This window comes from Sus scrofa, chromosome 14, assembly GCF_054392235.1.
Source record: "Sus scrofa isolate SSC_HxYL_T2T_F1_AM1 chromosome 14, Sscrofa_HxYL_maternal_Yorkshire_Landrace_v2.0, whole genome shotgun sequence".
NCBI classification, from domain to species: domain Eukaryota; kingdom Metazoa; phylum Chordata; class Mammalia; order Artiodactyla; family Suidae; genus Sus; species Sus scrofa.
In genome coordinates, this window is record NC_139396.1 from 29916872 (window position 1) to 29936968 (window position 20097).

General features: G+C 38.8%; 1 long non-coding RNA gene and 1 pseudogene across 7 annotated transcripts in view; both read right to left on the bottom strand.

The window, feature by feature from the left end:
- Positions 1–20097, bottom strand: part of LOC146396455 (uncharacterized) — a 548277-nt gene that overhangs the window by 315000 nt on the left and 213180 nt on the right. For all 7 annotated transcript variants that reach the window (XR_014828389.1, XR_014828385.1, XR_014828388.1 and 4 more), the window contains exon 3: positions 7893–7991. This is a non-coding gene — a long non-coding RNA (uncharacterized LOC146396455). The remainder of the gene's footprint in view (positions 1–7892; positions 7992–20097) is intronic.
- LOC102163708 (sodium/potassium-transporting ATPase subunit alpha-1 pseudogene) lies at positions 9093–14865 on the bottom strand (annotated as a pseudogene).

A 20097-nucleotide genomic window follows, 5' to 3' on the forward strand; every position in this document is an offset into this window, starting at 1 on the left:
GAAACACTCAAAGATTTCAAAACCAAACTTATGGTTACCAAAGGGGAAACATTGAAGGGAAGAATAAACTGGAAAGTTCGGACTGGCATATATACACTGGTGTATACAAAATCAGTAAGTAACAAGGACCCACCATATAGCACAGAGAAATCTATTCCATACTCTGTGATGGCCTATGTGGGAAAAAAATCTGAAAAAGAAAGGAAGAATGTATATGTATAACTGATTCATTTTGCTGTACACCTGAAGCTAACACAATATTGTAAGTCAACTATACTCCAATATAATCATAAAAAATAGAAATAAAAAAATAGGAGTTCCCTTCGTGGCTCAGCAGTAATGAACCAGACTAGCATCCATGAGGGTTCAATTCCCTAACCTCTCTCAGTGAGTTAAGGATCCGGCATTGCCATGAGCTGTGGTGTAGGCTGTGGCTGCTGCTCGGATCCTGCATTGCTGTGGCTGTGGTGTAGGCCAGCGACTGTAGCTCTGATTCAACCCCTAGCCTGGGAACTTCCATATGCCACAGGTGCAGCCCTAAAAATTAAAAAAATTAAAAAATAAAAATAAATCATCTTCTGAAATGTAAAAGGTCCTCGTCTCTGATCTAAGTAAATAAAAAGAAAATAGTCCTGTTCCTAAATGCTCCTCAAAACGTCAAGCATAATGGAACGTGAGGCTAGTGAGGCTCTGTGTTATGGCCTCAGAACCAGGCCACTTTGGATAACAGCCTAAAGAGATGACCTCTGGGACCCAGGGCATCCACAAATATACACGTTCATGCTTATGTAATTCCTAGGAAAAACCTCAATACTGAGAATATAAAATTTTGAGTTAATTCTCACATTTTTACAGCTTTTTTGAGATATAACTGGTATACAAAAAATGCACATAATTAATGTATATAATTTGGACATATGTATTCAGTTGTATTAATATTATCACATCCAGGTAACAAACATATCCACCACTTTCAAATATTTCCTTATGTCCCTCTGGGTTTTTTATTTATTTATTTATTTATTTATTTATTGTGATAAGATCACAATATGAGATCTACCCACCTAACACATGTTTAAGAAACAATACCTTATTGTTAACTGTAGGCACTGTGTATGGAAGACAGTATAGAGATTCCTCAAAAAATTAAAAACAGAATTTGATCTGGCAAAAATGTATATTTATATCTATAGATATAGAACTAGATATGAACTCTCTGTATATAAATTTGGGACCTATATCCAAAAGAGTTGAAATCAGGATCTCCCAGATTCATTGCAGCATAAGCATTATTCACAATAGCCAAGGCCCCAAAACAACCTAAATGTCCATCAACAGACAAACTGATAAAGAAAATGTGGTACATACAGACAATGAAATGATATTCTTTCTTAAAAAAAGAAAAAAAGAAGGAAATTCTGTCATTAGGGCAACATGGATGGACCTGGAGGATATACCAAGTGAAATAAGTCCTGCATGATTTCTTTTGCTATGGCGCACCTACAGTAGTCAAAGATACAGAAGTCAACAACAGAACACGTTAAGAGGGGATAGAGGAAGGGGGAAGTAGGGAGTTGCTGTGCAATGGGTATAAAGTTGCAGTTTTACAGCATCGTCCCTTGCTACTTTTCATGATCACATCTTCAATACTGGCATTAACACACTAATGGACCATTAGCAGGATGATCCAGCATCCAATTATTTTCAAACACTTTATTATAGTATCAGGCTGTGTGTTTCTAAAACAAGCTTGAAATAAAGCTGCAGCTGATTGGGATGCCTGGAAGTTCCTACTGCCTTTATTAGATGATAAAAATCTGTTGTTTCTCCTTTGTGGTGTTTTTAAATCTTACACTATGGAAATTTAACTCCTCATTATTTAAGCTGATCAGGTAAAATTTACTAGGCATTGAAATACGCATTAATCTTTTCTAAATTTTTTGGGTTTTTTGGTTTTTTTAACTCAGACATTCAGCAATCAATAGAATCAATTATCTTTTTATTTCCTTGCATGTTCAGGAAATGAATCAGCAGTCGTAGCAGTGAGAGGCTGCTCTGTTTTATGATGAGTCCACTATGTAAGCAGGAAAAAGTCTGAGAGAGTTGTGGGCATTTAAGCTGCCAAACTCTCATTTAAAATGGGGCAGACAAAAAATAAAAAATAAAAAATAAAAAATTAATAACTAGAACAGAACAGACAAATATATTCATGGCAATTAGTATTATCCTGCCTTTATTAGGCATTTTCACATGTGCTACCTACCATATTTATATCATCAGAAAACACCTAGGGAGTTCCCGTCGTGGCGCAGTGGTTAATGAATCCGACTAGGAACCATGAGGTTGCGGGTTCGGTCCCTGCCCTTGCTCAGTGAGTTGAGGATCCGGCGTTGCCATGAGCTGTGGTGTAGGTTGCAGACGCGGCTCGGATCCCGCGTTGCTGTGGCTCTGGCATAGGCCAGTGGCTACAGCTCTGATTCAACCCCTAGCCTGGGAACCCCCATATGCCGCAGGAGCGGCCCAAGAAACAGCAAAAAGACCAAAAAAAAACAAAAAACAAAACAAAAAAAACCACACCTAGGACAGGTATTACTGTCTTGAAGAATTCAAAAGTTTTTTTAAAAAAAAGATTAGATGGCTTTATAAAAGAAATAAGAGACCCCCGGCAGACTCCTGTTTCCATGCCTAAAGCTCTTCCCCATTTTACTGTTTCATGGCAAAATCCATAAAGCTACTACTGAATTCTGTCTCTTCCTAATAAAATATGTTCTCATAAATGGTTATCAGCATCTTGCAAACATTATCTTTCTTGGTAGTTTTTTGTTCTAAGTCATACAAATTGAGGTAATCATATTTGGCCAGATATAATTAATTTCCCCCCAAAAAATAAGTCAAATTGGATTTTATAAATGCTGTTGGGCATTTTTAAGTCATAAACCTTAGGCAGCTATAACTAAGATTAATTATTTGCAATATCAATTATCACAAATGCATGAAACCAATCTCAATCACTCACTCATATCATCATGGTTAATTTTTTAAATCCAAAATTGTTTCTTCTTTTCTCTGAGCACACTTCAGATCACATTATCCTAATCAGGGAATATAAATGAATATGAATATTGAATTAAAAGAAAATATGATTAAGATAAAAGACAATTTGTATGTCTTACGCACAAACACCTTTTGCTGCTTTCTTCTAAATGGATTAATAATTAAAGATTGATGGATAGAAATAAGTGTTATTAAAATAACATATACAAACATACATATACATACATAACGAATATATGTGGTACATACACACAAACACATATGTATGTAAAAGAGTTCATACTAAAACTTACAATGACAACCACAGAGGGTTTATTTTAGTCTTTCCCCTTTCTGTATCTGTGACTCCCTTCTCAGTGAGAAATCTAGCTCACATTATACTCAATATATTTACTTGATTGCCTAGGCATAAAATACACAAAATAGTTTATAATTGTTAACCCATGGTGCTTCAAACAAACAAAGCTACTAACTGGAGCCCAATGTTTATTTAAAACTTAAAAAAAAACTTTAGTTCTGAGGTTTCAGGGTCAAAACACTGAGCTCTAAAACTACTCAGGTAAAGTTTCCTCCATTCATTGTAACAATATCACCCCTCTGAAATACAGTTACACTCAATTTTTTGGGTTCATTTTTAATTTTATGATTATCTTGAGTATCTACGACATTACCATGGTTCCAAGAGGTCAAAATTAGCTCGTAGGTACACTTAGAAAATGGTCCTCCCCACCCCTTCCATCTTATTCTCATTCTCCCCTGTAGGTTGCCAATCATTACTTTCTAGTTAACTTTCCTATATAACTTTTTGTATAATAAATAGATAAATCAGTAACTTTATATTTTCCTTTTTTTCTTAACCCAAACTTCATGTACTGTAGATGCTTTTCTGCACTCTACCTCCTGGAAATCATAAAGATCTCATTATTCTTTTCTAGCAGCGAGAGTACTATATCCTACCAAGCTACTCTTCTATGTATGGTCATTCAAGATGCTCCAATATATTAAATTAAAAAAAAAAAAGAGATACTACAACAAATATCCTTGTGCAACTGTACTTTTGTACTGGAGTTACAGCTTTAGGACAAACTCCTAGAAATACTACTTCTGGGTTGTATGTAAAATGCAAATGTAGTTTTCTTAAATACTGCTGTATTCCCCTCCATTAAGGACTATACCAGCTTACAGTCCTATCAGTAATGTAGGAAAGTGCCTAGTTTCCCACATCCTCACCAATGGACTTTGTTAAATTTTTATCCTATACTTCTGGAGGTCAGAAGCCTAAAACTGGCCTCCATTAAGCTTAAATCAAGGTGCAGGAAGGGCTGTGTTCCTTCTGAGGCTCTGGGGAGAATCCATGCCCTTGCCTTTCTCAGCTTCTAGAAGTTTCCTGAGTTCCCTGGACCACACATGTCCCTGTTTCTCCATCATCAAAGCCAGCAACATCACCCCTCTTTTTCTTCTTCTGCCCTCACATCTCTCTCTCTCTTTATTACTGTAACCAGAAATGATTCTTTACTTTTTTTTTTTTTTTTTTTTGTCTTTTTGCCATTTCTTGGGCCACTCCCGCGGCATATGGAGGTTCCCAGGCTAGGGGTCGAATCAGAGCTGTAGCCACTGGCCTACGCCAGAGCCATAGCAATGCGGGATCCGAGCCGCGTCTGTAACCTACACCACAGCTCATGGCAACGCCGGATCCTCAACCCACTGAGCAAGGCCAGGGATCGAACCCGCAACCTCATGGTTCCTAGTCGGATTCGTTAACCACTGAGCCATGTTGGGAACTCCTGATTCTTCACTTTTAAGGATTCGTGTGATTGCACGGCCCCACTCAGGGATAACCCTCCCCATTTCAAACCTTTTACCCTTATCACATCTGAAAAACCTCTTTTATCATGTAAAGTAGAGTATTCAGATTCCTGGTGATTAGGACATGGACATATTTAGGGGCCATTATTTTTCCTGCCACATATATTTTATCATTCATCGTTGAAATTTCTCTTTCTGGGGGTGATTTTGTCTGTGTTTCATTTAAATCCCTCTCCTCTCCTTTTGCTGCAATCTCTTAAAGCCTTCTTTCCTGCTTTCTACACCCACAGGGCTCAAAAGCATAGAGCAGCTCTGTTGCAATTTGGAGTTTATTTTTCTCAGAGGTTACCTGAAGTTCACGAGATTCTCTGTCTCCTACTAATGAAATGTTGAAATTATGAGTCATGTATGGTTTTATTATACTTCTTGTCGACTTTTATGTTGTGGAGGGATCATGCATAAGAGATTTGGATTTAGTTAGCTGCAAAGTTGAAGGTTTTACCACTGTTAAAGAGTATAAGGGATATTTCTAAAGCTTCTCTCTTAGGGTTTGATACTGTTACTAGAAAAAAATGCGTTTTGAAAGTGAGAACACCACTATTTACTTCTGATCACCAAAGATGTCAATGAAGAATAAAGTTTAGAAGCATTTTGAAAAATGGAAGGGATTAGCTACTGTTGCAGTCAGGCAATGAGAACAAGGAACTACAAGATGCTACAGGCTAATAAACAAACACCTAACTGGAAGACGAGCCTCCTAATTAATTATGTTTGTCATTTTACACCTACTCCCTACAAGCTAGGTCTTTTCTGTAGCTGCTACAATCAATAATGCTTTGTTACTGGCAAACATTATTCTTTTATAGCTAGTAAAATAGGAACACAAAGCTTTAAAATCTCTCAGTATCCATGTTTGAATGTCTCCCTATGTATGCTCAGCTCTCTTTATTTGCAAACACTGGTCGTGTTCTCTCCCATCACTTTACAGATGCTTTTTCTTTTCTAGAAAGAAGGTTCGATTTTTTTTTTATCTCTTAAGACTGGTCAGAAATGGCCAGTGGGCCAAGTTTCATTAGCCAAATAGACACGCTGTATAAAAAATTTAAAGGAATTTTAAGCAAGTTGTTATTTGTAATTTTTTAATGATCATATTTTTAAAACAATGTGTTAAAATCAAATGACACAAAAAGATACACATGAAAAGCAGGTCTCCACCAACTGTAACCCCTTAGTTTCTCAGTTCTCTACTCAAAAACAACTTCTTTTACTCTTTTATTTACTCTTATAGGCAAATTCTTCCTACTACAATGACGTATGGACACATTGCCCTTTATAATACACAAATGGGAGCAAATTATACTACCAAATTTTCATTTTTTAACTTAACAATGAGCCTTATGAGCTTTATCACCGTATCAACATACAAATCTGTCTCACATCTTTTCACAGCTGCATGGTATTACTCTATATGAATAATACATAACTTATTTAAACACTCCCCTATTAATGGATTTATATAATTAAATTTTTAATTTTAATCCCTATTGTTATGCACATTTATTTAGCACATTTGTTTTCTGCAAGGCTGTTTTCATTTCCAGAAGCAATCAGAAATACTTCGAATATAAAATAGAATCTGGTTGGCAAATAAATAATCAAAGATAGGGGCAGTTTCCCAAATGAAAAGAGCTTAGAAGTTAGCACTTTCATCCTTACAAGAAGCTGAATAAACTGGAAGTTACTGGACCCACCACAGACTTGAAATCTGTCAACTTTAAAAAAATACATAACTTGAATTTTTTTTGTTTGTTTTTTTTAGGGCTATACCCACAGTATATGGAGGTTCGAGACAAGAGGTCAAATCAGAATTGCAACTGCTGGCCTACATCACAACCACAGAACGCGGGATCCAAGCTGCGACTGCAACCTACACCACAGCTCACGGCAACGCCAGATCCTTAACCCTCTGAGCAAGGCCAGGGATCGAACCTGTGTCCTCATGGATGCTAGTCAGATTCGTTTCCACTGAGCCATGTTGGGAACTCCCACAACTTGACATTTTTGAGTTTAAGTTTTATTCAGGGTCTTACTGACGACTATAGGCTGGGAGACAGTCACTCAGTAGCTCTGAGGAACTGTTCCAAAGAGTTAGAGATGGTAGGGGAGGAGACAGTATGTAATGAATTTTTTGGCTAGGAAATACATGTAGTCAAACATACATCTTGGTGAAACATTATTGCCAATCACAAAGAATAGGCATCCCAGGCTAGTGATTTTAGTGCTTTTCTATGTATGGAAAAATGCAAGAATCTGAGGTCATGGAACTTCTTGAGATATGCATTTTAACCATCTAGGGGCCCATTTATCCAAAGCACAGAATGCCTCATCCTGTTTGCTCAGTTTCAGTTATTTACTCAATTTCTTTAGCATGCCTTATGCCTTTTTCTTGGAAGCCAGACACTGTGTATTAGGAGCTGAGATAAATAGTCCTGAAGGATTCTTCTTTAAATAGAGAATGTGTCTTGCAGCTTTTACAGTTGTTGTCTATTGTTATTATGTTGGGGTCCTTTTAGTGTGGTAGTAAAGTGGTCAACGGGGAAGTACTCTACAATCTTATGACTGAAATTCAGTCTTCTAGTGGGTCAGTGTCCCCTCAGCTGTGACCTTCACAAGTGCTTGTTTTAGCATCCCCACATGCTTCCTGGGATTATGTAAAATGGTAAGGCTAGAGGTGGCTAAAATTGGGTAAATATTCTTCTCCCTAGATAGGATAAGCTGGACAGTAGGCCATCCTTATGGAGAATCATCTTGGTGTATTTCAAAATGGTTACTTTTATTCATCCCCTTTCAGAGACAAGAAGATATTTTCATTGGCTCTTCACTGGGAGAATCTAGAGATTCCTGGAGATAAACAATCATGAAAATGTGGAGAACCTCCTAAGACTGCACCCACCCCCCAGTTGCTAACTCTCAAGTTAGTCCACAGTTAGCCCACCAGCAGTTTGTCACAATTACCATTTAAGTGTTCCTACCTGTTACTGACTCCAGTGACTTCTGCTGAGGGTTAGCTGATCTCTGTTATGATTCTGTTTTCTTGTCAGTGACTTTGCAGTATTGGTTTGCCCTGTGATCTGTGAGAGAGGGGGAAAAAAAAAAAGAAGGAACAAAGAGTGTCACTTAACATCCAGTTATATCAAGGGTTAAATCAAAACTCCCTGTAGGGCACCCTGGGGGGAATGGAGGATGGAAAAAACAGGATGAGGACTATTTATCTCAGCTCCTAATATCCAATGTCTGACTTCCAAGAAAAAGGCATAAGGCATGCTAAAGAAATTGAATAAATAACTGAAACTGGGCAAAACCTTATGGCTCTTTCTGTGTTCCCCATTTCTTCTTGGTAGAAAAAAAGGCTTGATTCTTCTAGGACTTCCCTGAGGTCCAAAGAGAAAACTCAAGCAGTAACTAATTAGGGAAGTGAGAGGATGCAGAAACAAAGGAAAAGCAGTCAAACAAGAAAAATATGATAGCTTAAAAAATAAGTCAGTGATAAAACAGAGTCCTAGTTCCTCTTCAAGGGATATACACAACAACCTTACATCTTTGCGTTGCTCTGTGGAAAATAAGACCCCACCCAGTGGAGCATAGTGATGACATGCTGACCACAAGCATACAGACCTTAGACTGACTGGAATCAGAAGGCTGATAATAAGATTATAATTCAGATACCTAAAACATCACCCTGTTACCTCATCACCATCCAGTTAGAACAAAGTCCACTATCTGATCACACGTCTTGTAACCTTCACCCCAAATGTTGCCTTTGAAAGCCCTTCCCTGAAAGCCACCAAGGAGTTGGGGTCTTTTGAGCACTAGCTGATCATTCTCTTGCTTGGCACTCTGCAATAAATGCTGTACTTTCCTTCATCACAACCCATTGTCAGCAGATTGGCTTTGCTGTGCATCAGGTGAGCAAACTCTGTTTTTTCACTTTATGGAAACAAAAAGGTACATAAAAACCTTCCCCGCTCTGATTTCCATAGATGGATGTTTCTCAGGCAGCCCTTCCCCCAACACCACTCCCACCCACCATACAGCTACATGATTCATTCCAGGCCATCTTGCTTCCCCCACATGCATCAGTGTTTCCCTACTAGGATAGAATTCTGAACTCCTATATTAAAGTGCACAAAATACATCAAAGGTGACGGGACCAGAGTGTGTGGCCTGGTTCTTCACAGTGTGCAGGATGGAGTCCAGTAATAGGTTTCTTTCTTCACCCAGCCATTTGGGCATCACCTGATGACTTTTCTGATTTTGTCATACACGAAAATGAGAAGAGAGTAGGAGAAGGCATTGAGCCATCAGGTAGATTTAAGGGAATACATGCTCAGAGCAATACCCATTCCAGGGCCATAGAAAAGGAAAACAGCAAGGGCCATCTCTTCAAAGAGGCCACTCTGGCCCATTGTACCACCAAGATATTGACAAAGAAGGCTGTGCAACACCATGGTTTTCCTCTGTTCACAGGTTCACTCCTGCCCATCATTGATCCAGAAGTCATCTCAGTCCACTCAGAGACCCAGCAGGTGAATCAGGACAAAGTCATTCTCAGCTAATGTCCCAAAGTAAGTGAAGAAGCCCCTCAGGGCCTGGATCATACCAATCTGTCCATTTGCCATGCTGATAAGCTGTTCATTCATGAGTTTGTACATTTTAGGCTTTCCAAGCTGTCTCTTCATGATGTCACTCTCAGCTAGCTCATAAGCCAGGCAGATGGCAGAAACCAGGTCCTGTTCATGGTCAGGTCAGTGCAGAGGATGGTGATGGTCCCCAGCGGCAATAACGAATATTAGGAAGGGAGTGATCTCTGGAATGTTCTGGTTAAGGTGTAGGTGACAGATTTATTCAAGTTATCACAGATCAGATGACCTTCGCTACTCAAGTCACAATTGAGACAAAGATGTCATCCAAGAGAATCTTGTTGGCAACGTGCATAGTTATGTCTGAGCCAGCAATCTCCATAGCAACCCCCATGTCTGCCACTGACACCATCACCAGTTTCAGCCACCGTAACACCCTCTCTCCGGCAGCATTCAGAATGATCTATCAGCTTCTGTTGACATGAGATCCTGGCAAATACAGTCTCAGGGTTGTACTTCAAAATGTCATCCAGTTGCTGGGAGGGCATGTCCTTCAGATCACTTATATGTACCATGCAGGCATTGGCATTTCTCGGGTTCACCTGCTTCACCAGGATGTTAAGGTGGGCAGCAAAGTCTTTTATGGTTTCTTTGACTTCTGAAATGATACCCACACTCTTGGCAATAGCTTTGGATGTGATTGGATGGTTTGGATAACCAATTAATAATCTTTCAAAAGAATTACTGACCAAGATGGTTTCACTGGATTATACAGCACACACCAAACAGAATAAATACAAAGGAAACATGCATAAGTGCAGAATAGTCAAAATGCTGAAAAACAAAGATTAATGAATTCTTTAAAAAATAATAAAAAAATAAATAAATAAAAATAAATAAAAATAAAACCCACCCATTTAAAAAAAAAAAAGAGTCAGAGAAAGGGACATAATATGTACATGGGATCATAAATTCAAAAGGCCACAGACTTATCAGAAACTAAATGGGCAGGTGGTATTATTTCAATATGGATATAACTTGCATTTTCTACTGACATGGTATTAAGCCTATACCTATGAGTTGATTACTTGTTCACATACCTTCTTTCATAAATTCTGTAAATCTTTTCCTCACTTTTATTGTTTGTTGTCCTATTTTTGAGAATTAAGAGTTTTATATATATGTAAATATATATAAAAAAATTTTTTTCTGGATTCAAGTCCTTTGTTAGATACTATGTATTAAAATAATTTCTCCAAGTCTGTGGCTTGTGTTTTCATTTAAATTTGTCTTTGTAAGAGAAGTTTATAGTTTTTATGACATCAAATTTATTAACTCTCTTTTCTGGTTTAAAGCTATTTCATTCTATTTAAATATTTGTCCAACCCCATTGTTGTGGATGTTTTCTCTTATTTCTTATGGAAAGATTATAGTTTTAGGTTATATGATGAATTATATGCTTTTAGGCTTATAATTTATTTCAAGTAATTTTTAATATGGCATGAGGAAATGGTCAAGGCCCATTTTGGTTCATCGCCATTTTTTTTTTTTAAATTATACCTTTCCCACTAAATTACCTTGGCCTTTTGTCAAAGAACAATTGGCCATATTTTGAGGATTTCTTTCTAGATTCTCTGTTCTGTTCTATTAATCTATATGTCAATCCTTATGCCAATAACATTATCTAAATTTCTTTAAATTTATAGTAAGGCCTGAAATCAAATAGTAAGTGAAATCCTCCAGGACTGTTCTTTTTCAGAATTGTTTTGGTTATTCTGGATCCTTTCTGTATTCATACAGGTTTTATATACAGCTTTTGGATCCCCAATTTCTACAAAAATAAATAAATAATAAATTTAAGAAGCCTGCAGAGGATCTGATTGAGACTACATTGCAATTATACATCAATTGCGGGAGAACTGAGGTACAAATGATATTGTCTCCCAATTCACAAACACGGATTCACTCTCCATCTACTTATATCTTTCTAAAATTTCTCTCAGCAATATTCTGAAATCTTAATTACTAAGTCTTGTACAAATTTTATTAAATTATCCATAACTAGTTCATGATTCGTATGCTATTAAGTGCTTTTATTTTATCATCCAATAGTTTATAATATATATAGAATAAAATTTTTATATTGAGTTCTTTATTCACTCACTTGTAAGTTCTAGTATCTTCTTTTGTAGTGGCCTAAAAATTTTCAGCATACATATTTATGGCATCTTCCTTTAGATCACTGAACACACAGAACATACTAAAGACAGCTTTTTAAATGTCCTTGTCTTCTTATTCCATCATCTCTATCAATTCTTGTTCTGTTTCTATTGGCTTATTTTTCTCCTGGTTATAGGTTATATCCTCTTTATCTGACCAGCAAAAATTTTTACTGGATTCTATGAACTTTACATTACTAAGCACTGGATTCCTCAAAAGAGTATTGGGCTTTGCCTAGAAGGTAGTTAAGTTATTTGGAGATTAGGTTTATTCTTTCAAGGCTTATTTTTAAACTTTTTTAAAGTGAGTCCAGAGTACTCTTGAATTTAGTGTAGTTTCATTTTGATGTACTTCTGTGATCCGTGCCTTATGTATTTAATGAGTTCTTCCCACTTTAGATGGAAAATCCTGAGTGTTCCCTATTGCTATGCAAGCTCCAGGAGTTGTTCACCTTACAGATTTCCAGTAATTTCACTTTCTCTAGAAGTTTTTCTTGTCTAGCTCCTTGGGGTTTTACTCTACACACATGCAAAGTCTTCAACCAAAGATGAAGACAATTATCCACATTTCCAGAATTCTTTCTCTGTATTTCTTCCTCATTTTGCGTCTTTTCCTCAGTAATTCCAGCCACTTTGGCCTCCTTGAACTTTTGTTTATTTATGTATTTTGCCACACCTGCAGCATGCTGAAGTTCCCGGGCTAGGGATTGAACCTGTGCCACACAGCAACCAGAGCTACAGCAGTGTCAATGCTGGATCCTTAACCCACTGAGCCACCAGGAACTCCTCCCTGAATGTTGGATCTCTGTCATTTCTACCATGAGAGATTACTAGAGTGTGTCAGAGGTCCACTGCACCGTAGTCCAAATGTATTTTTTTCTTATGATGTAAGTCTCACCTCCTTTGTTTCCCTCATTGCCCCTTTCTCAAAGATTGCAATCCTGTGCTGTTATGTTTTAAAGCAGTTGTTTTTATAATAACTTAGGTTACAGATATTCACAGCAGGAGATCAGTTTTGTACCAGTTCGCTCTCTTATGGTAGAAATACAAAGTTACTTTCACCGACTTTGCTCTACCTTTTGTTTTTACTAGATTTGGTTAGACCCATCATTAATATAATGAAACGAAGCACTAGTTCTACTTTTCTCAAGGTATTTAAGAATGACTAAAGACACTGAAATTATGATCATGGCAGATTTTTAAAAGGGTATTTTCTCTAAGTGAATAATTTTCAACTTAAAAAAAGCCATGGACTGATAGTTTGCACTGTCTTAATGTTTGTTTTATCTGAAAATATTAGATTCTTAGGCATTACAGGTAATATCCTTCTCTTCTCATACCGACACATGCGGTTTAATGCCTAGCCTCTACAAGAAGCTCTGCATTTTCTACTTTCCCTCTGATCATTCTTCACTCTGCCCCATGGAGCCATACAATCTAGTGATGAGTTTTTCAGTATCCTGGGAACCATTAGCATCCTCCACCTACTAGATGATTATAGAAAAACCACCCCTGAAGAAGAGTTACCCTAGATATCGTTTGGTTTCTCTTTTGATGTGAGGGTTGAGCTGTTTTCCTTCAATAAACCAGGAACTGAAGAAACAATTGTAAGAAAAAAACAGGATCCTTGCTTTTGTGGATATCATACTCGAATGCAAAAAAAGCCATTAATTTTCACACAAATAAGTGTATATTTGGAAGTAGTTACAATTGTTATAAGGAGAAGGGAAAATGTACTATGAGACAATGTAATAGGGAACCCAATACAGTTTGGGGAATTCAAGGAAATCTCAGTGAAATAACTATTGATGTCAAATCTAAAGCTTGAGCAGGGGAGTTGTCTTTGTGCAGTGGAATCAGACTAGGAACCATGAGGTTTCGGTTCGATCCCTGGCCTCACTCAGTGGGTTAAGGATCTGGCGTTGCCATGAGCTGTAGTGTAGGTCACAGATGCAGGTCAGATCTGGCACTGCTGTGGCTGCGGCATAGGCCAGAAGCTACAGATCTAATTAGACCCCTAGCCTGGGAGCTTCCATATGCCATGGGTGCAGCCCAAAATAAAATAAAATAAAACTTGAGTAGGAATTACGTACGTAGACAAAGGTAATGGTGGAGAGGTGGGGTGAGAGAGCTGACCAGGTAAAGGGTTGCGTCCAGGGCCTAGGTTAGAAAAAGCATGACACATATAACAATATGAAGAAGGTCAGTGTGGCTAAATCGAACCTTGAGGTTATGCTTGTGAGATAGGGAGGAACCTGGCAGTTTATGTTAAACATGTGACTCTTTAGCTTAAAATGACAAGAAAATTATTTCAGGGTTTTAAGTAGACTAGCAAGTTGATAAATCTAAGTTATAAAATATTACCATGATTTCAGTATGAGGAAGAGATTGAAAAGAAGCAAGAATGGTTGAAAGAGACTAATTAAAATGTTACTGCAGTACCTAGACAAGAACTAATGAGAAAATTATCTCAAGACTTAGCAGTGAAAAGAGAAAGCAGCAGATAGATTTGAAAGATGTCAGAAGACAAAATCAATAGGATGTGAGTTGTTATTACACATGGAGATTGAAAAAAAGCAAAGAAGAGAACAGTGATTTATGGGATTAACCAGGTGATGATGTCACCAGTGAAGAGATTTAAAAAAAAAAAAAAAAAAAAAAAACAGGTTACAGTGTTTGGGAACAAGAATGAGGGAGGGCTATGAGTCCTGTTGGAATGTGATAAGTTGAGGATGCACTTGATGCAAGGAGTTGTAGGTGCTGGGTAGACAGTTGGGACCATGGAACTAGAGCTCAGAGAAGAAGTCAACAAAATGGTAACTGTAGATGAGTATGACAGTGGGCACAATATAAAGTATCTGGAGGACACTGCAATGAACCACCCATTTTCCCTTTTAGTGAACTAGTCTTTGCCCCTACTACTGAAACTGCCATTGGCTGAGAGTTTTTTACCTGTCAGCCAGCTCAGGAATTACTTTATCTGAAAAGATCATGTCATGCCTATTTCCAGGTTGGTTGACTAATACATGAGATACTATAAAGGCCAGGACATCTTGGCCCAACTCAGGAAAACTGAAAGCCACTTTAGCTTCAGAGCTCCCCATATTGTTGATGGAGGCTATAGTTGGGCTCTCATCACAGCTCATCTTCCCCCTCAAAAACCCCAAGATCCTTCTCTCATCCACAGATATTAATCCTAAGGACACTCCTTAACAAACATACTACATCCTAATTCTGGGGAAACCAACCTTAGTCAGAGTTGAAACGGAAAGAGGTCTAGGACTGAACCTTAAATAAATCCAAAATTTTAGGTCCAGGTAAGGGAAGAAGAACCATAAAGAAGATAGAGAAAATATGATCATATGAATGAAATAAGGAGGCAAGAATGGATGTCACAGATGAAGTGACAAAATGGATGTCACAAAGAAGAAGTTAAAGTAACAATAAAAAATGTGAACTAAGGGAGTTCCCTAGTGGTCTAGGCACCACCAGGCATCTGGTGGCTAGGACTCAGCAATTTCACTGCTGCTGCCAGGGTTCCATCCCTGGTCTGGGGACTGAGATCTCACATTGAACTGCTTTACACTGGAGCCAAAAAAAAAATGTGAATTGAAAAATAATATTTATCTGGGTTAGAGATTTTGGTGAGAATTTTTTTCATAACTGTGGAAAACCAAACCTCATTGGGCTGAGAAGGGAATGAGATGTGCAGAAAAGGAGACAGTAAATGCAGGCAATATCCCTGAGAAATTTATCTTTGAGTGGGAGATAAGGCTGGTGGTGGTTGGCAGAGGTCAGGAAGATAGTTTCATTCCTTAAGAGGAGAGTGATTCATGTTCATTTACTCTGTTGAAATTAAAGGAGCCTGTTGAAAAGAAGTTAAACTTGTAGAAGTGGCATAGAGAGGACAAGATAATAAGTTGCTTTATTTGGGAGGCATGAAAGTTCAAGAAAAATGAAACAATGAAGGTACATGTGATGATGGGACAGACTGCCAATTCCAACAGCGTAAGGAGTGGAGTGAGAGCAAGATAGGACTCTCCAAAATCAACTTGTTTACTTTCTGTTTGTCTTTAAAACCAAACTTCAGTGTATACAATAATCATCAGGGGGCCTGTTAAAAATGTAGAGATTAGGATAATCCCCGGAGACTTAGTTTAAGTAGTGACGCAGGGGATCCCAGGGAGGTGTATTAATAAGGCACTCAAGTGATTCTGCACAACTAGTCATGGATCGTGTGAGGAAAACACGCAAGCACTGGAGGTGCAACTCAGTGAGTGTTCTGACGGCTCTCTGGTGAAGTGGAAAGATACAGTGCACGGCTGTGAGGAGGAAATCAAAGTATTATCAGCACCAGAGCCACGCTTGTATGGACAATAGAGTCTTCTTAGCAAATTATTTCCCCAAGGAGGTAGAAGGCAAAGCCCAGAAGTCTTAAAAACTGGAAATAGTACGGAATGAAGAGATAAAGTAAAAGGTACACTGGCATGCCAGAAAAATTATAAAGAGAGAGGATAGATGGGAAGAGACAGCATGATTTGTCAAGAGGTAAACACTTAGGGAAAAGGTGGACAACGGAAAAATTAAGGAATGGTGAGGGAAAGACTTAAAATCTGTGTTGCTAGTTGGTTCTTTGTTTGTATTGCTGCTGTTATGAAAACATCCTCTGACTTTCCAGACCTTCTCTAAAACTTGACTCATCTGCAAGAGATATAATAGTGGTTAAAGGAGTGGGTAGCTGAAGAGAAGCCTGAGTGCCTCTCCTGGGTTTCTCCATGTCTGGGTGGTCGGACCATGATTTGAGGTGATGGTCAGTGGTCTGCAGAAGAAGGAAGTGCAGTCAAGTAGCAGTTACTCCATGCAACCAGCTCAGGTGTCTTTGAGAGATAACCCTCCTTTTAACCACACTATCAGACACCTGATAAGTTGATTACATATCTATGTATCCATTCAACAAACATGGACTATAAGTCAATGGTATCCTGTACGTAATGGATTATAAAAGGGAACAAAATCAGCCACAGCCCTTTCCACATGGATTTTGCAGTATGGTAAGAAAAATGTAAATTTAAGAACCCTACAAATGTAATTGCAACCTTTTGAGGTGTGAATGAGATAAGATATATGCCACTGTAAGAGCATTAACAAGGAAAGGTGATCTAATGTGGGTGATGAGGTTAAATTTTCCAGATAATTAAACTGGGTGCTGAAGAATGAGTAAGATTTAAACGGAGCTAATAATATCTTACTACAGTGTCACCGAAAGGATTAAATGAAACACCGTATAAGAAGCCTCAGGCCATGGCGTATTTCCTTGATCCTGAGATGATACAAATGAAAAGACACAGTTTAACAACAGCTTTGTGGGGGATAAAGAAATATGACCACTTACATGTAGATATTTAGTGTAAGGTGCCACTTCACTTTTGAAATCTTAAAAGAGTAAGCCCCTGGGGACTGAAGCACAGTATTTACGTTCCATGTCTAGCACAGTGCCAGCCGCAGAGTAGATACTCAACAAATATTTATAAAGTAAATGAATATCCACCCCTCTTCTGTCTCTCTTTCATTCTCCTTTCCCCTCAGGTATTATCATCCTATTTCTCTTGTCAGATAAACTAATACTTAAAGATTTATCTGTTTTTCCTTTGTGAAGTATTTTTGTTTTAAAAAATGTTATGAAAAAAGATAATGATCACACTTAAGAGATGAATGCATGATGATGGAATTTTAGGCATTTCTACCCAAAGCATTTTGAGGTGAGGGCCTTCCCAGAGATCTTAGAATCTGGACATATAGAAAGAAATTTGTATAAAGGCAAGATGATAGAAGCATTTTTAAAATAATATACTTAATGGAGTTCCCATCATGGTGCAGCAGAAATGAATCCGACTCAGAACCATGACGTTGTGGGTTTGATCCCTGGCCTCACTCGGTGGGTTAAGGATCCAGCGTTGCCATGAGCTGTGGTGTAGGTTACAGACGCGGCTCGGATCTTGCATTGCTGTGGCTCTGGCGTAGGCTGGCAGCTACAGCTCCAATTCGACCCCTAGCCTGGGAACCTCCATATGCCACAGGTGTGGCCCTAAAAAGACAAAAAAATAATAAAATAAAATAATATACTTAACACAGTAATAGTTACTGTTTTGACCAAGTCACTGTCCAATGCAGGTGGACAGGGAAATGCTCTGTTCCACACCATCCTTCAAGGATCTCTTTCCATCTTTTGTGGCTCTTGTGGGTTCTTGCAGTCCTTTCTATTCAGGAATAGGTAGTAGAAAGACAGTATGGAATTTATAGTGCAGATATTTAAGGGCCAGTCTGGGAAGAGACAAATATCAATTCTGCTCACATTCCTTAAGCCAAAACTTGGTTTCATGGCCACAGCTAATTTTATACCAGGACAGCCTTGGAACCAAAGCTGAATTTCTGTTCGTAAACAAAGCAAAGCTTTCCGGCCCATGGAACAGTGGATTCTGCAACTGTGGGGATAGGTCCTAGAGTGGCCTATGATCTCCACCTCCTGGCGTTCACCTTTGTGGGGATAAGACTTGCCCAGGTGGTCAATAAAAGATGGTAAAGGTAACCCCCATGATTATGTTACCATATAAGACTCTGTCTTGTTAGTAGACTCACGCTCTTCCTCTCTTTCTAGCTTTGAAGAAGCAAGCAGCCATGTTACAAGAGAACCCGTGGACAAGCCAAGTGACAAGGAACTGCTGGGGACCCTGGCGGCTGGAAGAAGCCTCTGACTGCCAGCCATCAAGAAACTGAGGTTCTAAGTTTTGCCATTCCAAAGAAATAAATCCTGCAACAACATGAGTGATCTTAGAAGTAGATGCCTCTCCAGTTGAGCTTTCAGATGTAACACAGTCCAGCTGATACTTTGTCTGCAGCCTGGTGAGACCCTGAGCTGAGGATTCAGTTAAGCAAAGTCTGGATTCCTAAACACAGAGACTGTGAGATCACAAAAGTGTTGTGTTTTAAGCAGGCAAGTTTGTGGTAGTTCTACACAAATAGAAAATTAGGGAGTTCCTGTTGTGGCTCAGCAGGTTATGAACCCAACTAGTATTGATAAGAATGCATGTTCAATCCCTGGCCTCACTCAGTGGGTTAAGGATCTGGCATTGCCATGAGCTGTGGTGCAGATCGAAGATGCAGCTTGGATCTCGAGTTGCTGTGGCTGTGGTGTAGGCCAGCAGTTCTGATTCGACCTCTAGCCTGGGAACCTACATATGCCACAGGTGTGGCCCTAAAAAAAGAAAAGAAAACTAACCTCATTTGCCCCTCTGAGTTGTACAGCTACACATGGATTGGTAATTTGAATCCTTAAAACATGGCTAACAGGATGGATTTAGGAATGGATAGCATACACATCAGCCTAAGAGTCAATTTTGTTTCCCAGTCCTCTAGAAAGGAGCCTCCCTGGATCTGCTATGCTCATCCTCCCACACTGACAGTGTTTTCTTCTTGTCAGATTTACTAGATAAACATGCAGCTTTCTTATCCATGCCATTACTGAAATACCATCTTATATTAACTTCATGCCCAACTGGATCATACATTTATAACTCATTCCAAACTTCACACAGACGAGTCATGAAAAAAGAAGATGGTAAAATAAACAGAAATAAGCATAACAATTCTTATGCAAATTCCTAAGGAGCAGAACAGCATGGGGGCCTTGTGGCTGCCAATCCCATACACCCTGGGCTGCTGGGCTGAGGAGCACTTGGCTCTAATCCCCTCTCCCTGGCCAGAATATCAGGTCCTTAGAGAATAAAGAAATGCTCAGAAGCAGCCCTAAGTAGAGCTTTGAACTGCTGGACTCTTCAGCTGCCCGGAACAACTGACAGATGGAACCGTTATGGAGCCAGGTGGCGAGGCTGAGCTGCAATCTAGCTGCCCGCCCATCAGCCCATCCTTCTGTTGCTCTGGGATGTCCCACAGGAACCCAGGTGGCAGCAGGGAATTTAAAGGATGGGAAACACCTTAGCAATAGTTTCCAAGCAGCCCACAAAGCACAGCCAGTATTTGGGAATATCACTATCTCCCTTGTTTTGCAAAAACAAAAATTAAAAAAGATCAGGTACTTCTCCACAACAGGGCGAGGGAGAGGCCCTGAATTGCAGAGGAGTAGCTGGCCATATGCCGGCTTCGTCCTATAGGCAGGGTTAAGTAAACTCCCCACAGAAGCACTTGAAATCTCCACCCCATCCAAATAAAAGGAACTGAAACACCTATAATGCACAGCCTTGCTCGGAAAAGAAAGAATTTTGGTAGCTAGTCAATACCATCTGATCCACCGCTATCAACACAAATCCCAGCCTTAATTTTTCTTCACTTTTGTGGGCTTCTCTTTCACCAAAACCTGAATA